Source organism: Mirounga leonina, unplaced genomic scaffold (assembly GCF_011800145.1).
Source record: "Mirounga leonina isolate KUSES-001 unplaced genomic scaffold, KU_Mleo_1.0 Mir_129, whole genome shotgun sequence".
Lineage (NCBI taxonomy): Eukaryota > Metazoa > Chordata > Mammalia > Carnivora > Phocidae > Mirounga > Mirounga leonina.
In genome coordinates this window covers 35,790,642-35,808,438 of record NW_023270323.1, presented here as the reverse complement: position 1 = coordinate 35,808,438, position 17,797 = coordinate 35,790,642, and the positions used below count along the sequence as shown (strand labels likewise).

The following is a 17,797-nucleotide window of genomic DNA, read 5'->3' as shown; positions in this document are numbered from 1 at the left end:
CTTTCATATAAGCTGTTTTTTCCTTCTCAAAAAGCTTGTAGAATCTTCTCTTTCCTCTCATATTCTGAAAATGTATGATGATATGCCTCAATACGAGTCTATTTGTGTATATGGTGGGCCCTTTTAGTCTGCAGACTTATGTCCTTGAGTTCTGAGAAATGTTCTTGAGTTATTTATTCAGTGATTTCCTCCTCTCCAATTTTTTTTCTAATTAGCTTCTTTGGAACTCCTATTACAGTATACTTGTTCTCTAATTTCCTAATATTTTCTCCCCCTTGTTTTTTTTTTTTTTAAATTTTTTACCCTATTTCTATAAGATTTTCTCCACCTTCTGAGTCATTCTTCCTTTTCCATCTCTGTCCTTGGCTATTTCTAAAGAGAGAGCATTGGGATACGCCATTTTTGGTGCCTGAGCAGCTTTCATAGCTTGCTTCCTGACTTTAGCAAGTTAAGAGCCCTGGGGTGTTTTACCTCTTCAGCAGTCTCATTTCTTTTTAGTCTAGGGTGTGGCTTTCTTGCCAATTCAGCTCTCACACTTGATTGGATTTGTATGTATTAGATTCCATTTTAGTCCATGTGACAAAAGCAACACCCACAATTCTTTTCTTTCTTTTTTTTCTTTAAGATTTTATTTATTTATTTGTTTGATAGAGAGAGAGAGCATGAGCAGGGGGAGCAGGCAGAGGGAGAGGCAGGCTCCCCGTGGAGCAGGGAGGCCCACGTGGGACTCGATCCCAGGACCCTGGGATCATGACCTGAGCTGAAGGCAGCCACTTAACTGACTGAGCCACCCAGGCGCCCCCCACAATTATTAAGACCTGCCTTTCCCTCTAGACTTAATTACAGGTACTGCATTATGAGACTTGTGTGGGACCACAGCCTTCAGGTTCATTGTCTTTGGAATTTCATTCTTGTTTTTAAGAGGTCTAAAGCTATTATGACTTCTGATTATTTACATGGGTTTTCTTCTTTATTCTCTAGAAGCTTAAGAAATCTTTGTCTCTCATGTTATATAAATTTGTATTTCTGCCCCTCCACTGAGAATGAGGCTCAAATACAACTTTTTGCTGAATATACATGGATATTCTTTGGCAGGTTAAGCATCACATGTCAAAGACGTGTCTTCTTCCTCTCCTATTTGTGCCCCATCCTGTTCCTCTTCCTGTATTCTTGATATCCTTTATTTTTCCTGCCATCTACCCATTTCTGTAGGTGTAATACTCAGGTATGAATCTTGACTCTTCACTAGCCCATTCAGTGCACACACAATAATTACCACAATCTGATTATTTTTATCTCTTCCTACAAATTTGTTGAATTTTTATCTCTTTTTGTTTATACCACTACAAGCTGTAAACCCCTCTGTCCTTCACTAACTATAATAGTCACTTCATGGGTGACTCTGCTATAGGATTTGTGATCATGCTCAGCAAAGTTGCCAGTTACTCATCTAAATATAACTCTGACTCTGGCTTCTGCTTACAACCCTTCAGTGACTTCCCATTGCTTACAAAGTAAAGTGGAAGCTCCTCCATAAGGTATTTGGAGCCTTTCATGAACTTATTCCTACCTACCTGTCTTAGTTGGCTTGGGCTACTGTAGCAGAATACCATGGCTTAGGTGGCTTAAACAATTGACATTTATTTCTCACAGTTCTGAGGGCTGGGAGTTCTAAGATCAGGTGCCAGCAGATTTGGTTTCCCATAGGGCCCTCCTCCTATCCTGCAGATGGCCACCTTCTTGCTGTGTCCTCACATGGTGGATAGAGGAAGGTCTGGTATCTTTTCCTCTTCTTATGGAGGCACTAATGCCGTCAGCAGGGGTCCACCTTCATGACCTCAACTAAACCTAATTACCACTAAAAGGCCTCACCTTCTATTATCACATTTGAGGTTAGAGCTTCAACATATGAATTTGGGGGGAACACAAACATTTAGTCCAGAACACTACTTTTTCAGCTTCATCTCCTCCAACTTCATGCCTTATAATTTACACTTAGATTGGAACTATGTGTTTGTCTTAGCATACCTCATGCTGTTCCATATTTCTACACATTTGTTCACTTTTTTTCCTTTTGCCTTGAATCTTCCTCTTACTTTCCTTCACATGGATATTCTTACCCTTTTTTTAGAACCCAACTCAGGCATTATAATTTCTAGGAAGCCTATACCTAATCTCCAAACTGGGTCAGTTTTCCCCTTTCTCTGTACTCTCTTAATACCCTGAGTCTTCCTTAGTACCCTTAGTATTCCTCTTGCTCAGCAAATACCCTATTAAATTGCCACTGTGTGTATGCATTGTTCTCCCCTAAATATTAAGTGCCTCAAGTACAGAGATATTATTTATATTTTTATGCCCAGTTTCAGGCACAGTGCCTGGTTCATGGCAGGCACTCAAAAAATATTTGTTCCTAAACTAACTAAATATATCTTTTATTTCCCCCCATACCAGTCAGAAGTGTTTTATTTAAAAAAAAAAAAGCAACTGTGAAACAAACACACAAAAAACCTTTTAATCAGAAAGTCTGATTGAATTCAATATTAACTCAAGTTCTCAAAAGCCCATGGGGAAAGTCAACAGGTACATCAGAGAAAAACAGATGGCTACTGACAAGTCTTTTGTGGAAAAGTAAGTTGCGTACTTATACAAGCTGCCCTAATGATTATCCAGCCCAAGTTTTGTTTATCAAAAATAGGTTTTGGGATATACCAAGGAGACTATACAGTCACCCCCATCAGTACAAAGATGTAATGATTAAGTTTAAGGGTGTAGGAAAAGCCAGATATGATAATACACACAAGTAATCTATAAAATAAGCCTTTCAATCCTAGAACAAAATTTGGGAAACCTCATGAATGTAACTAAAATGAGGCTTACAGTATGTGGAACAACCCTGAACATTTTCCCAATGACTAAGCCATGGCATAACAGCTCAGAACACCATTAACATGTAGTTTTTACATACAATATGTAAAAATTAGAGTAATTTTTTTCTACTCAATTTCCATCTCTTCCTTTTTACCTTTTCCCTAATTTTCTCTAGCTACATTTTTCCTTTGGTTTGACCAGTTGAACTTGAAAGGTTTGGGACCTAAAGTGAGTATCAACTTTTATTGGAATCGCTCCTGGGAAATGCAATCCTAGAAAAGGCAGATTTTAACTGAAGTGGCTTGACAAAGGTAAGTATCCATTTTCAACAAGACAATGTCCTCCATGTTAATCAGTAGGGTAATGGCTTCTCTTGGCTGGATCATACCACCCAGCATGATACTGTCGTGCTCCGTGGTGAGGTACTGCAGAGCTATGTGCACAAACACCCACCCATTTAAGCTTTCAGTAAATACAAAGCATCATTCTAAACCATTTCAGTAAAATACATAAAAAACCATTGCATTTCTGTTGGCCTCTCTTGCCTCTTGAACTGGCTTGGAGTGTTCTTCATCACAGAAGGCAACAGTTAATTTGTTGCTACTCCACGCTCCTTAGGCTTTAATACTTCCTGCTCTTCAAGCCTCAGTGCCTTTTTTGCAGCAATAATTATTCTTCATCAGTATCGCCACTGCCATGGGACCAACACCCCCAGGGAATGGAGTGATGTAACCAGCTTTCTTTCTGACTCTTTCAAAACCCACATCTCCAACCAACTTGGGTTTAGCAGTTATGGGATCTTGAACTCTATTTATTCCCAGATGGATGATTGCTGCTCCCTCCTTGTTCATATCTGCTGTGATCAGATTTGGACTGTCTGCAGCAGAGACCACAATGCCTGCAAGAACTGTAGGTTTCTTCAGTTGCTCTTTGGGAGTGTATCAAGATATTTTAACAGTGACATCACCTCCAGGATTTTCATGCACCCCATCTGTGTGTAGTAGCTTTGCAATGGGCATTCCAGCATTTTTTGACCTCCCAGCCACCTTCCACTTTCCATCCCTAGGGTTGGAATGCTAGTTCATCTAATTATTTTCCAGACACCCCATGGGTAGCTGATAACATGGAATACTGGTCTAATCATGTTTGTCCTACATTAATTACATGAAAGCCATCAACATCCTTGTCTGGAGAAACAGCATTGCAGATCTTTCTCTCTTCAGTGTGCCCTGGAAGAGGCAGCTGAACAAGGAGGCCATCTGTGTTATCATCATTATTTAGATTATTGATTAAATTCAACAGTTCTTCCTCGGAAACTGAAGCTGCTTTCACAATTGTCTCACTGTTGATTCCCACTTCTGCAGCTGCCTTGGTTTTGTTGAGGATGTAGGAGTGACTTGCAGGATTCTCACCAACCAGAACCATGCAGGTGTGGCCGCTTGTCACCCAATGCCACCCATTCTTCCACCTCCTGCTGCACTTCCTGCTTGATCTGCTGGGCAAGTTTCCTTCCAGAAGTGACAACAGCTTAAGTTCCAACTGCCAAGAGGTGGAAGGGCTGATGGCAGAGGCGGCAGCTCTGTGTGGGCCAGAGCACCCGGGTGGCCAATGTGAACACCAGGGAAGCGGCAGCCATCGCCCACACTGATGTCCTCATCAGACTAATGTGTCCTTTTACTTATGTTGTTAATCTGTGTTAACTACCCAAAACATGCTGAACATTTTGCTAGTATCTATGCCTGTAGTTTATTTTAATTTTCCGTGTTGAGATGCTTCATGTAAACATTATAGATGTAAAATAGTTTTGACATCAGCACTTTTTATAGTCTCAACCTTACATTTATGGCATGCACGAGTTTATATGCTGAGACTAATGGGTCCTATTTCAAACATTAAAAATTTTTACTTTAGCTTTATCAGTAGGGTGTTGCCCAGTAGATTCTTAAATGTTGACTAATGGCTCGGTGCGAGTAGCTTCAGATGTGGGAGATTCAGAGTTTTGTGTTAAAGGGCAGTTGCTGAGATCAAGGCTAAATGGTATAGCTTCTGGAGTGTTTATAGGATCCATATCCTATAAAGCTGGTTTTGGAGAAGTGAAACATTAGACATTTTGATTAATATTTCTTAGAGTAAATCTCTGAAGAGATGAGAGCAAACGGGAACCCATCTTCTGGCAAAAGTGAAAGGGAAGTGAATCATTTTTTTTCAAAGGAAGTAATGTGTGGAAAATGCTTTTCAACTGTAAAGTGGTGCACAATTGCTTACTCTTGAAATCACTATGATTGTTATTAAGGCTAGTTTGAAAGTCAATTGCCTGTCTCAGCTCAGCAAAACTACTAGGTCTACCATATTGTCCCATGACTCAAGACAAGCAAATTCCATATGCCATTTGTAATGGACTTTATTACTAGCTATTGTTTCTAGCTAACATATCACTTTTTCTCTTATCCCTCTGCTTCCCTCCCCGTGTATAAAAAACCCCCACATCTGGGCTTCCATTGTCACTGAGGTCTGGCCAAGCTTAATTCTCCATTTTTTTGGTGTCAGAATAATTTGTTTGGGGGATACAAGCATAGTATCATAGTCCCATATATCCATAGTACCATAGGATCATAGTCCTTCCCTGGGAAGTACATATGGATGTTGGAGAGAGACATTCTCTTTTCTGTGGATTTTTGAGATGGGCTTTTTGATGGGTCAACTTCCTTGGATGCATTGAGGAAATCCATGAGTGAATTTGTAATATGATAGAATTAGAATAATACACAGAGTAAATCAAACCTGAGAGATGGGGCAGGTGAGAGAGAAAGAGCTAATAACATAATTTGCATTACTTGATCCAGTTGTGTCTGAATCTAGTAACCTCTGAATTAATCAGTTTCATGGATTAATTCATCCTTTTTGTACTTAAAATATTTTTAGTTGGTGTTCCTTCCCTTGCACTGAAAATCTCTGACAAATATACCAGTCTTGTCCAGGATATTTCAGCCACCAATCCCTGTGACCTCATTTTTTTTTTTTTTCTTACTCCTTATTCCACTTTCTAATTGCATGATGGTTTGGTGGTTAAGTATAAGGACACTGAACTAGATTACCTGATCTTGAATCTTGGCTCTCTACTTATTAGATATATAATCTTGGGTAAGTTATTTAACCTTGTTAAGCTTATTTCTATATAAGTAAAATGAAATAATTGATTATATCCACTTTTATTAAGGATTAACTGAGTTGATGCTTGTGAAGTGTTTAGAAAAGGGCCTGATGCCTGGTAATGGTTCAGTAGGTCTTAGCTATTTTAATATTGGATTCTAAAACAGAGAAAAGATAAAAATATTTATGTTTATCTTTATTGTCTCATTTAAAGTTGTTAGATTTTAAGGGATAAAGACCTTGCCTTTTTGGCTTACATAGATTTTGGCACCTAGCATTATCATATGTTCATGATTAGCATTGCCCTAGTACTTGTTCCCCACTATGTAGTCAGTATAGGAACTTGTCATCCATAGCCTCCTTCTTGATTTGCTCACCTTGATCCATTTCTTGGTGTACTTAACTTCTCTTTTGACCTCATTATTTTCTACTTGACTCAAGGCTCTTGCTTAACCGTTCTTTTCCTCTTCTTGACTATGATTTTTATTCTATTTCTTATGATGCTATTTCAACCCATCATCCTTCTCATTAAAACCCTTAATGGGAAGGGCTCTTATTAGGCCTACCCAACCCCCATGAGCACAGTCAGGGCAGCATTCAATAAATATTTATGGTTAAGAAATTGTAGAACACAGCCCAAGCTTACAGTGAAGGGGAATTAACTACAAACTGATTATATGACCTAATACAGGCTCTTCAAACTTGTGTTTCTCAAACTTTGTTATTTGCTGCCTAGTGTCTTCTGTAACCATTAATTTTCCTTAGTGGTAAGTAATTTGAAAGTATTTATTTTTTTTAAAGATTTATTTATTTATTTGAGAGAGCGAGAATGAGAGAGAGTACATGAGAGGGGGGAGGGTCAGAAGGAGAAGCAGGCTCCTCGCTGAGCAGGGAGCCCAATGCGGGACTCGATCCCGGGACTCCAGGATCATGACCTGAGCCGAAGGCAGTTGCTTAACCAACTGAGCCACCCAGGTGCCCCTGAAAGTATTTTTATATTAAAATAAACAAGGATATATTATTGAATATAAAACAAAGTTTACATGATTTTAGAAGATGAAAACACACTAAAGAAATGTCATTTTTCTGTGTTGGGCCTAAGGACTCAAATGCCTTGGAAATGTAAGTGGTGGGACATAAGTTACTGTTCTTTGTTGTTAAAGATACCTCTGTGAAAACATTTGAGAAGAACAGTACAGTACTGTAGATTTCCTTTGTCAATGTTAGATGGGTTCATGTTCACAACAGTCAGAACTTAATAATAGCTACCATTTCTTATATGCCCCAAATTCTGCTGCATACTTTACAATAACATATAATTTGATATTCACAGCAAGTGAATAGAGAAGAGGAAACTGAATCTTAAAAAAGTTAAATAACTTGAATGAGGTCTCATAACCATTTTGTGTTGTGACTTGGAGTCAAATCTAAGTCTGTAAAGCTCAACTAGAGTGCACAGCCTATGAGAAATAATTCAGAATAACCTCATTCAAGATGAGAAATTTATGGACAATTGAAAACATCAGCTTCCATCAGCAAGGGCCAGCTTGGGGTCTTACAGGAACTTCTGGGTAAAAGGAAGAAGGGAGAGAAAGAAAGCAGGATGTGTGTGTATGTTTATATGTATATAAGCCTATATATAAACACACTCATGTATATGTATATATATGTAAAACAACTTGCTTGAATTGTAAAATATCCCCATATCTGAAAATTGAAGTGATTACAATTGTACCTTCTGCCAATTCAGTTTTAAAACCAGCTAGCTTTTGTTCCAGGAAAGGATGATGTGGGATTTGCTTTGTGTAAGTCATGTTCTATTCAGGCCTCAAGCACACATTGGTGAATATAATGAATACGAACATCTTGATGGACAATTTTCCATGAACATTGTCCCCTAGGATTACATTTCTTCAACTAAAATCATTGGAGAAGGTCAAATAGCCTGTTTTACTGTACATTATTTACAATAGAAAACTTATTAAATTCCCATCCTAAAACACTTTGATAGAGCTATTTACCATCATCACATTTTCCTTCTCTTTTTCTCCTTTGCAAAAGTTGACTTGGCAAGAATTTTATTTCACTTTGCTACACGATGGACCTTTGGTACACGTTCTCATTTATTTTGGCAAGTGAACCATTTTGTCTTTTTGACTTAAAAAGTGTGATAGACGGCAAGAACATGGGCCAGCATATTTTCTGTTTATGCACTTGATCCTCATTGATCTACATATGCAAAGCTTAATGAAAACTTCTAAGCATAAAAGCTCATCTGAGCTTCTAATGTTAATATTGATTCTGTTTGTGAGTGCTAGTGCAGAGAGTCAGACTGTTTCTCAGAGTATTCCTTGGAACATATATTAGTATCCCAAGGTGTGTGTACAAAGGGCTTCAGCAGTCAAATGAGTTGTGGAAATGCTGTATAAATATATCTTGACTTCAAGATTCGCACCATAATTAATATACAAATGCCTCACCTTGCAGTTAAAAGAATAACTAACTTTGTTTAACCCAGGGTCTTCTGAACTTATTTGTTTGGGTTTGAAAGTATTGGTTCTCAACTTTCTGCGGCAATATTTTTTCTTGAAACATGCTTTGGGAAATACTTACCAGTACTCACTGTCTTTTAAGCCCAATTGAAACTGGGTTAGAATATAGCTCTATTATTTGGGTAGCACATTTGTCCTACATGAATCAAAGATTCCTCTTTTGGGGAATATATTTATTTCATAGATTGTTGCTAAATTAAGTAAGTTAACACATCTAAAGTAAATAATATGATACCTGGCATATATTTTAGTTCACCTATTTCTTAATCTTTGTTTGCCTTCATTTTCTTCAAGCAGCTCTTGAAATTTTGTTTTATGGATTCTTCCTCCAATAATTGATCTAGAAAGGTGCTCTAGACCTAAATTCATCTGAAGTAAATGTGCCCTTCTCTTGACTATATTTTCAAATATCAAACACAAAATGCATTCCCCTTCCAGTGATTACTCTGCTTAAAAACAAAGATAATAAATGGTCCCCTTTTAATGCAGTTGTGAAAATCATATGGTTCCAGGGAAGGGAGTGCAGGGTACAATCTCTGGGTTTTGCACCTGACATTAAGTTCCTCAGGTGGCCAAATGCTAGGATTATCAGAGGAAACTAAAAAAAGTCCTTTAAAAGCTGTGTGAAGGGCGCCTGGGTGGCTCAGTTGGTTAAGCAACTGCCTTCGGCTCAGGTCATGATCCTGGAGTCCCAGGATTGAGTCCCACGTCGGGCTCCCTGCTCAGCAGGGAGTCTGCCTCTCTCTCTGACCCTCCCCCCTCTCATGCTCTCTATCTCATTCTCTCTCTCAAATAAATAAATAAAATCTTTAAAAAGAATAAAATAAAATAAAAGCTGTGTGAATATGCATAGAAATAGCAGATAATCCTGGTATATACATCTGAATGGGATACTATCATTAGAAAAAAAAAAAAAAAACTATAACAATAGGCTGATAGGTTCTGAGGTACCAGAACCAGTTTTGCCTTTGGATAATGATTGTGATTGCCGTCTACCCTTGATTAACTCAACCTGCTGACTTTGTTAGCCTCAGAAACAACCAGGCTATAAAAATAAAACTAGAAGAACTATACTACCATTTGTAAAAATGCTTGTGTTTCTGGTTGTTTGCCTTCAAGAAAAACCTAAGGGAAAAAATTCCAGATAAACAAATATACCTTGTTTATGATGCTGTTTAAGAAAGACTTCTAGGTGGCCTGAGCAGCAAGTGTTGGCTCATTATGCCCCTGTGATGCTGAAAGGGAGTGCAGGTACCAGAAGGAAAACAGCTAATACCAGTGGGTCAGAAACACAAATAGAATTCTGAGGATGCTGCATTGAGGTTCCCATCAGTTCATACAGAAGCAGACTCCAATGCACGATGTATTCACCTCACATTGGTTGCCTCCACTGTTTTTTGCCTCTCTCTGTTCATCTCTAGGTCTTGACTCCCTCTTGGAAGAAGGTCTCAGTTTAAGATAATCCTGGAGGGCAGGGGTAAATCTCACCTAGCAGATTTTAAGTTTTTCAAAGTTAATCAGAATGGTGCATGTATGAGACAAATCAACTTTGCTCTTACTAAATTGTACTCTTTTTCATAGCACAACCTTGGAGTGTTACTATGCCAGAAGTCCCACTATTTTCCGCTGAGGAGAGAAAGTAGTAAAAAGTGTGAGAAGGGAAGAAATCTTATCTTTCTATTCCTTATGAATCCCCTTAATGTTTATCCTCTTGCCGGAACATTTGCTTTTGATCAACTCATTTAAAAACATACCCTCTTTAATAGAGAGAAAATATCAGGGATTATGAGGAATTTATGGTGATGTGTGGTCACTGAGATGTAGTTTAACTGACATTGTTGGCTTTGGATTCAGGTAGATCTTGCTTTGAGTACAGGCTCTACCACTTACTGGCTCTGCCACTTGATCTTTAAGATGTAGTTTTCTCTAATTTGGTACAGACACAGTGCTGTAATGGACATACTTGCTTTTCCAGCATCTATTCTGCTTCCAGGGAGTAGGCTTGACATCTTCCCCAGCTCTCTGCATAGCCTATATTTGACATAAGGCAATAGTATCCTTTGCCACAAAGATTAGTTCAGGGATGAGCAATGACATGAGCCTAAGTCTATCAGTGCATGGCATTGCACTGGCCTCTGATTGGTTAGGTTTGGTCTTATCAGAGTGATGTGCAACTCATTTGCATATGATACACACTGTTTTTACTCTGATTAGTATGGTATATAGGTGAAAAGTCTGAGATTCTGTAGCAACCTTTTACTGCCATGGAAGATAAAACTAGTCTATAAAAGTAGAAAGTGAATGGCAGGAAATAGAGACTGAACTTGATCATATAATTCCAAAGCTTGGCCTACCTCTGGAATTTCTAGTTACCTGGGTAAACAGATTCCCATTTGTTTAATCCAATTTGAGTCGTGCTTTCATTATTTTAAAAATAAGGAATCCTAACTCATAAGTGTATTATAAGTATATTGTATCTGACATATCTGTCAGATAGTGACAATTAATATGGAGCAAAATAGAGAAAGGGGGAGAGAAAGTATTGCAGTGAGGGTGCTGAATAACTACAACTGAAGTCAGGATGGGCTGACTGAGAAAGCAGCCTATAAACAAAGACCTGAAGGAGGCACGTGAGCAAGATGTAAGGTCATCTGGGAGATGAGTATTCTTGGCAGATGTAAGAGCAGATGCAAAGACCCTGAGGCAGGGCTCTGCCTGGCATGTTCTATGAACAGGAAGGAGGCCAGCCTGAGTGGACTATGGGGAACAAATGGAGAGTAGGTGCCAAAGTCAGAAAAGTAATGTGAGGTAGGCATATTGTGAAAGGTCAGGAAGCCATTGTAGGGATTTTGGCTTTATTCTAAGAAGAGTTATGAGTAGAGAAGTGACATGACATGACTTACATTTTTAAAGGATCATATGGGTATTGTTTTGAGGATAGACTGGGTGGGGTGCATACTAGTGGCAGGTGGAGGAATGGCAGAAGCCAGAAAGCCAGTTAGGAAGAGATTACAGAATCCAGGGAAGATAAGATAGTCTCCTAGGCCAGGATGGTAGAGTGGAGGTCCTAAGAAGTAGACAGAGTCTGACTGTATTATGATGGTAGATTTTTAGATAGTTCACTGTTGGATTCATTGTGGGGTGTGAGATTAATAGGAGTCAAGGATGACACCAAAGATGCTTTTTATACAGTAGGGCTGTGATGATTAATGAAATAATTCATAAAGACCTGGCACATAATAGGCTGTTGACTGGTAGTTATACAATAATAATATTTACTAGCATTGTCAAAGACTTTGGTACACTATAGGCATAAAGGCAGCAACAGAGATCTTTAATAATAAATAGCCTTAGTAAAATATAAAGTCTTTTCATATATTCTGTCACTGAAGCCTTAGAAAACCCTGAGATAGGTATTTTTGTTACTGCTCTATAGAGGAAAAAACCAGGGATGTGATGGGTAAATTGGTTTTGGTCATGGTTCAATAGAAATGGTTATCTCATTTCAAATCTGGATCTTATGACAGTTCTGCTTTCACTGTAGCATTCTGCTGGCCTTCCTGTTGAAAGGTGACATTTTTCTGAGTTCATTTTTATGGAGAATGGTAGAATTGAGAGCAATCCATATTTTTTCCTATTTTTTCTTACTGTGACATACATTTATAGGCAAACCAAATAAGGGCTTTCACATGTGGCTTTGTAGAGATATCATCATAATGAATAACAACTGGATTAATTAACACTTAGTAAGTGCCAGGCATTGGTATTATTTGCATTATTACATAAAGTGCATCAATTTAGGTTCCCAGAAACTCTCTGAGGCAGTAAATCAATCATGGCCCAATCAGGAGATAGAAATCACACCAGTACTTTAATCTAAAGAATTATTAAACTAGCAAAAGATGGTTAACTACTAAAAGAGGTAAAAGAGGCCTTTAAAAAATAGAGGGAAGGTGGGGGACTTGGCAAGATGGAAGAGTACGAGGACCCTGAGCTCACCCTGTCCCACATTTACAACTAGATATCATCCACATCCAAGTCAATAAACTGGAGAGCAATCCAAAGACTGGCGGAACAAACTCCACAACTAAATATAGAGAAGCTGCATCTGAAAGGTTATGAAGGTCAGAAAGGTAGAGGGAGCCTTCCCACAGGAGGGAGGGAGTTGCATGCATAGAAGGCAGGGAAATGGGCTCTCACACCAGGAAGCTCACACAGGGAAGACTAATCCCCATAACTGTTGGATTTAAAAACAGGAAGGGTTGAGTTTTGTGAGTTTATAAAACCAGTGGGACTTGGAGCCTGGAGTTTGTTTTTGTTTTTGTTTTAATTTTAGTTTATTATGTTAGTCACCATATGTTACATCATTAGTTTTTGATGTAGTGTTCCATGATTCATTGTTTGCATATAACACCCAGTACTCCATTTAATATGTGCCCTCCTTAATACCCATCACCAGGCTAACACATCCCCCCACTCCCATCCCCTCTAGAACCCTCAGTTTGTTTCTCAGAGTCCATAGTCTCTCATGGTTCATCTCTCCCTCTGATTTCCCCCCCTTAATTTTTCCCTTCCTACTGTCTTCTTCTTTTTTTTTTAAACATATAATGTATTATTTGTTTCAGAGGTACAGGTCTGTGATTCATTAGTCTTACACAATTCACAGTGCTCATCGTAGCACATACCCTCCCCAATGTCTATCACCCAGCCACCCCATCCCTCCCACCCCCACCACTCCAGCAACCCTCAGTTTGTTTCCTGAGATTAAGAATTCCTCATATCAGTGAGATCATATGACACTGGTCTTTCTCTGATTGACTTATTTCGCTTAGTATGATACCCTCTAGTTCCATCCACGTCGTTGCAAATGGCAAGATTTCATTTTTTTTTTATGGCTGCATAGTATTCCATTGTATATATATACCACATCTTCTTTATCCATTCATCTGTTGATGGACATCTTGGCTCTTTCCATAGTTTGGCTATTGTGGACATTGCTGCTATAAACATCGAGGTGCACGTACCCCTTCGGATCACTACATTTGTATCTTTGGAGTAAATACCTAGTAGTGCAATTGCTGGGTCGTAGGGTAGATTTATTTTCAACTTTTTGAGGAACCTCCATACTGTTTTCCAGAGTGGCTGCACCAGCTTGCATTCCCACCAACAGTGTAGGAGGGTTCCCCTTTCTCCACATCCTCGCCAACATCTTTCGTTTTCTGATTTGTTAATTTTAGCCATTCTGACTGGTGTGAGGTGGTATCTCATTGAGGTTTTGTTTTGGATTTCCCTGATGCCGAGTGGTGTTGAGCACTTTTTCATGTGTCTGTTGGCCATTTGGATGTCTTCTTTGGAAAAATGTCTGTTCATGTCTTCTGCCCATTTCTTGATTGGATTATTTGTTCTTTGGGTGTTGAGTTTGATAAGTTCTTTTTTTTTTAAATTTTTTTATTTTTTTAAAAGATTTTATTTATTTATTTGATAGAGAGAGACACAGCGAGAGCGGGAGCACAAGCAGGGGGAGTGGGAGAGGGAGAAGCAGGCTTCCTGCAGAGCAGGGAGCCCGATGAGGGGCTCAATCTCAGGACCCCGGGATCATGACCTGAGCTGAAGGCAGACGCTTAACGACTGAGCCACCCAGGCGCCCTGAGTTTGATAAGTTCTTTATAGATTTTGGATACTAGCCCTTTATCTGATATGTCATTTGCAAATATCTTCTCCCATTCTGTCGGTTGTCTTTTTGGTTTTGTTGACTGTTTCTTTTGTTGTGCAAAAGCTTTTTATCTTGATGAAGTATTCTGTCAGTTGTCTTTTTGGTTTTGTTGACTGTTTCTTTTGTTGTGCAAAAGCATTTTATCTTGATGAAGTCCCAATATTTCATTTTTGCTCTTGCTTCCCTTGCCTTTGGCGATGTCTCTAGGAAGGTTTCTGTGGCTGAGGTCGAAGAGGTTGTTGCCTGTGTTCTCCTCTAAGATTTGGATTGATTCCTGTCTCACATTTAGATCTTTAATCAATTTTGAGTCTATTTTTGTGTGTGGTGTAAGGAAATGGTCCAATTTCATTCTTCTGCATGTGGCTGTCCAATTTTCCCAACACCCATTTGTTGAAGAGACTGTCTTTTTTCCATTGGACATTCTTTCCTGCTTTGTCGGAGATTAGTTGGCCATAGAGTTGAGTGTCCATTTCTGGGCTCTTTATTCTGTTCCATTGATCTATGTGTCTGTTTTTGTGCCAGTACCATACTGTTTTGATGATTATAGCTTTGTAATAGAGCTTGAAGTGGAGCCTGGCGCTTTAAAAGTCATCTGACTTAGCACTGGGCTAGCCTGGAAGGTGAGTGATAGCTCTGTTGCTGCTCTTAAAGAGATAGCAGCCTGTGTGGAGAGGCAACATAAAAATAGCAGTTTATACAATACGGGGGGGCAAACAGGAGACAGATCTGTTCATACTGATTTCTGAATGTGTTGGGGGGCTTCTCTGTAAATGAGGGACAGATGCCATTTCTCTCCCCCATGCCCCCAGCATAAACACAGGGCCATCTCTGGGAGTTGGGGCTGCACAGACACTTGCTACCTAATCTGCTAGCAGACCTAACCTGCTAGTGGTGTGCCATGCCAAGTTCTCCTAAGGATTCACCCACTTCAAGCCTGCTAGCCTAGGGCCTGGGCTAAGAGCAAATTTTGTTAAACCTGCATGTGGCCCTGCCCACACCCCACCCAGCCAATGGGTGCACAGTTGTTGCCCTGCACTGTGTGCAGTGCCCAGCTACCATGCCATGCCCAGCCTCAGGCCCCCAGCCATCCTTGCAGAATGGGCCTGGCCACGCCCAGTGATCACTACATGCCATGTTCAGCTTTGCCCCCTGGGTACCCTGGTGCATAGCCCCCAGCCTCTATAGTGCCTTTGAGGATCTGGCATAGGGCTAGTGACCCAGTGCAAATTTTGCTTATACTGCCACCCCACTCCCAGGTCCCCAGTGGGCATGCCCTTCCAGAGTGGTCTGTCTGGATCCCACTAATACCACAGTGAACAAGCACAGCACAGCCCATAATAGGCAGAGAGTCAGTGTAGATGACCGCACTGAAAGGAAGTGATTCAGACCAACAGCAAGGCGTAAAGCAACACACATAGGATACTCTACTGAAGTGCCAGGTGCTGGTGAACAGGGACACTGCACTCCAGGGCACTCCAGGACCTTTTCTTTATAAAGTAACTACTTTTAAGAGCAGAAGATATAGCTGACTTTCTTAACACATAGAAACAGATACAGAGAGGCAGAGAAAGTGAGGAAACAGAAATTTATTCCAAATGAAAGAACAGGATGAGGCCATGGCCAGAGATCTAAGCAAAACAGATAATAAGTAACATGCCTGATAGATAATTTAAAGCAATGATCCTAGGGATATTCACTGGACTTGTGGAAAGAGTGGAAGACATGAGTGCAACCCTAAACACAGAGATAAAGAATAGCATAGCAGAGATAAAGGGCTCAATAAATGAAATGAGAAACATACTTGATGGAATGAACAGAAGGATAGAACAGAGGAATGAATTAGTGACTTGGAAGACAGAGTAATGAAAAGTAATCAAGCTGAACAAAAGAGAGAAAAAAGAATTATGCAAAATGAGAATAGTCTTAGGGAATTCAGTGACTCCGTCAAATGTAAAACATTTGTATTATAGGAGTCTCAGAAGAAGAAGAGAGAAAAGGGGGCAGAAAATTTCTTTAAAGAGATAATAGCTGAAAGCTTCTCAAATCTGGGGAAGGAAACATATTCAGATCCAGGAGGAACAGAGAACTCCCAACAAAATCAACAAAAGCAGACCCACACTAAGACATATTGTAATTAAATTGGCAAAATATAATAACAAAGGAAAAATTTTGAGAGCCACAAGACAAAAGAAGGAAGTAACTTACAAGGGAAAACCTATAAGGCTAGCAGGAGATTTTTCAACAGAAGCTTTTCCAGCTGGAAGAGAGTGGCATGATATAGTCAAAGTGCTGAATGGGAAAAATCTGCAGCCGAGAAAACTCTACCCAGCAAGGCTATCATTCAGAATAGAAGGAAAGATAGTTTCTCAAGCAAATGAAAACTAAACGAGTTCATGACCACTAAACCAGCCCTGCAAGATATATTAAAGGGGACTCTGAATGGAAAGGAGAGACCAAAGTGACAGCATAAAGGTAGGAAACACAAAAGCAGTAAAAATGATTATTTCTGTAAAAAAATCAGTCAAGGAACTCAAAAAGTAAAAATACATATAATAGCATTTACCCAAAATGTGGGGAGTAGAGGAGAAAAGAATGGGTTCAAATTTAAATGACCATCAACTTAATATAGAGTGCTTAACGACTGAGCCACCCAGGCGCCCCCTTAATATAGAGTGCTATATGTAGAAGAGGTTTATATGCAAACCTAATGGTAACCAACATATCAAAAACCACTAATAAATATGCAAAGTATCAAGAAAAAGAAATCTAAATATATCACCAAAGAAAATCAGCAACCTTGAAAGAGAGAAACAAAAAAGGATCAGAGAAAATCTTCAGAAACAATAACTACCAGGTAAATGCCAATAAAATGGCAATAAATACATATCTGTCAGTAATTATTTTGAATGTAAATGGACTAAATGCTCTAATCAAAAAACAAGGTGACAGAATGGATACAAAAACAAGACTCATGTATATGCTGCATACAAGAGACTCATTTTAGGCCTATAGACAACTGCTGATTGAAAGTGACAGTCAAAAGAAAACCAGAGTAGCAATATTTAGACAAAATAGGTTTTAAAACAAAGACTAACAAGAGTCAAAGAAGGACACTACATAATAATAAAGGGAAAATTCAACAAGAAGATATGGTGTAAATATTTATGTACCCACATAAGAGCACCCACATATAGAACAGTTAATAACAAACATAAAGGAACTAATTGATAATAATACAATAATAGGGGGCGCCTGGGTGGCTCAGTTGGTTAAATGACTGCCTTCGGCTCAGGTCATGATCCTGGAGTCCCGGGATCGAGTCCCGCATCGGGCTCCCTGCTCAGCGGGGAGTCTGCTCCTCCCTCTCCCGCTCCCCCCTCTTGTGCTCTCTCACTCTCTCTCTCTCTCAAATAAATAAATAAATAAATAAAATCTTTAAAAAAAAATACAATAATAGTAGGGGACTTTAACACTCCACTCATGTCAATGGACAAATCATCTAAACAGAAAATCA

The 17,797-nt window shown here is 39.3% G+C and overlaps 1 pseudogene; it reads right to left on the bottom strand.

Annotated features, from left to right (window-relative positions):
* Positions 1 to 3,457: 3,457 nt before the first annotated feature.
* Positions 3,458 to 4,504, bottom strand: LOC118010233 (annotated as a pseudogene).
* Positions 4,505 to 17,797: the final 13,293 nt, after the last annotated feature.